The 2,328-nt window shown below is 48.3% G+C and overlaps 1 pseudogene; it reads right to left on the bottom strand.

Annotated features, from left to right (window-relative positions):
* Nucleotides 1-305: 305 nt before the first annotated feature.
* Nucleotides 306-1,699, bottom strand: LOC112807062 (tubulin alpha-1C chain pseudogene; annotated as a pseudogene).
* Nucleotides 1,700-2,328: the final 629 nt, after the last annotated feature.

Raw genomic sequence — 2,328 nt, 5'->3', positions numbered from 1 at the left:
AGTCTATGATGATACCAGTTCCTTTATTGTCTGTTCTGGTTATTCTCCCTAGAATCAATAACTCTCTTTCTCTTTTTCATTTGCTTTCATTATCTGTTTTTGTTCTAGTTTATTCCCAAATCTTGGACAAAGGGGTATGTTTTCTCTTATGACAATCAAACAAATCAGGTGGTCCTTTTCTTTCTTTCTTTCTTTTTTTTTTTTTTTGCTTGAGACACTGATTGTATTTGTAGGGGGTCAGGGAAACAGTGGAATGAGAAATACAAAACTAGGGAGAGAACGGACGTCGCAGATGCCAGGATCCCCTAGAACTCCTCGCTCTCATCCTTGCTGTCCATTGACTCTGTCCCCACTTCATAATCCTTCTCCAGGGCAGCCAGGTCCTCTCAGGCCTCTGAGAACTCCCCTTCCTCCATGCCCTCGCCCAGGTACGAGTGCTCAAAGACCCATTTGGCATACATCAGGTCAAACTTGTGGTTGAGGCAGGCCCAGGCCTTGGGGATGGCTGTGGTATTGTTTAACATGCAGACTGCCCACTGCACCTTGGCCAGGTCGCCCCCAGGCACCACTGTGGGGGGCTGGTGGTTAATGCCAACCTTGAAACCTGTGGGACACCAGTCCATAAACTGGATGGTACACTTGGTCTTGATAGTGGCAATGGCGGCATTCACATCCTTGGGCACCACTTCTCTGTGGTAGAGCATGCAGCAGGCCATGTATTTGCCATGACGGGGTCACATTTGACCATCTGGTTGGAGGGCTCAAAGTGTGTTGGTGATCTCTGCCACCGACAGCTGCTCATGGTAGGCTTTCTTGGCTGAGACAATGGGGGAGTAGGTCATCAGTGGGAAGTGGATGAGGAGGTCGGGCACCAGGTTCATCTGGAACTCTGTGAGGGCCCTGTCGAAGCACAGGGAAGCCGTGATGGAGGACACGATCTGGTCGATGAGCCAGTTGAGGTGGGTGTAGGTGGGGCACTCGATGTCCAGATGTCCAGGTTGCGGTGGCAGATGTCGTAGATGGCCTTGTCCACCATGAAGGCGTAGTCCAAGTGCTCCAGGGTGGTGTGGGTGATCAGGATGGAGTTGTAGGGTTCCATAACTGCTGTGGATACTTGGGGGGTGGGATAGATGGCAAATTCCAACTTGGACTTCTTGCCATAGTCAACAGAAAGGCACTCCATCAACAGGGAGGTGAAGCCTTAGCCAGTGCCACCCCCAAAGCTATGGAAGATCAGGAAACCCTGAAGCCTGGTGCACTAGTCTGTCAGTTTTCGGACTCACTTCAGCACAAGATCGATGATCTCCTTCCCCACAGTGTAGAGGCCTCGGGCATAGTAGTTGGCAGCATCTTCCTTGCCAGATATCAGCTGCTCAGGGTGGAAGAGCTGCCTATAAATGCCAGTTCTTACCCATCTATGACAGCAGGCTCCAGGTCCACAAAGACAGCCCAGGGCACATGCTTGCCAGCCCCAGTCTCACTGAAGAAGGTGTTGAAGGAGTCATTGCTGCTGCCCAGCGCCTTGTCACTGGGCATGGTGCCATTGGGCTGGATGTTGTGCTCCAAGCAGTAGAGCTCCCAGCAGGCATTGCCCATCTGCACGCCTGCCTGGCCCACATGGATGGAGATACACTCACGCATGGTTGTTCCAACAGGTGATGTTTGCAGAGGGTCATTGACTGCAGACGTGTTACGAGTCTCCAGCAACACCACGAATCCCAGGTGGTCCTTTTCTAAGATACCCCCTTCCAGAAGCCTTTTTCACCTTGCTCTTGTTTAGACTGGCTCCTGGCTGATGCCCTACAAGCTCCCTTTGCCATTTTTGTGTAGACTCCCCGTGCCTTTTTCTCTCTGTTGGATCCCTTGTTTCCTGGATCCCAAATCTTCCTCTTGTTTTGTCACCCCTTTGGGTAGTAAGCCTCTAGTCTAGTAGCTTCCTAATAAAAATGCAGAGAAAGCAATTTTTTTTGTTTTTGCATTTCCAAAAATGTTTTTATCCTATCTTTACATTTGATCAATAGTTTGGCTGCAAATAGAATTCTTTTATGCAAGTGATTTCCCTTCAGTACTTTTGAGGCATTGTTCCATTGTCTTCTTGTTTCCAATTTTGCCATTATGATTTCCTATACTATCCTTTGTATGTAGCCCTTACACCAGAGTTCCTGGATTTCCTCTTTGTTTCTGGAGTTCTGAAGTTTCATGATTATGCATTTTGATATCAGCCTTTTCTTCATTTAACATATTGAGTACTTGAAAAGCCCTCTTCATATGGAAACTTACCTACTTCTCTGAGGGTTCTTTCCTGGTGTTATTTCTTTGATGATTTCC

Source organism: Callorhinus ursinus, unplaced genomic scaffold, assembly GCF_003265705.2.
Source record: "Callorhinus ursinus isolate GAN/ISIS: 27379988/994484 unplaced genomic scaffold, GSC_fseal_2.0 scaffold2, whole genome shotgun sequence".
NCBI lineage: Eukaryota > Metazoa > Chordata > Mammalia > Carnivora > Otariidae > Callorhinus > Callorhinus ursinus.
This window is presented reverse-complemented; position numbering and strand designations above follow the sequence as displayed.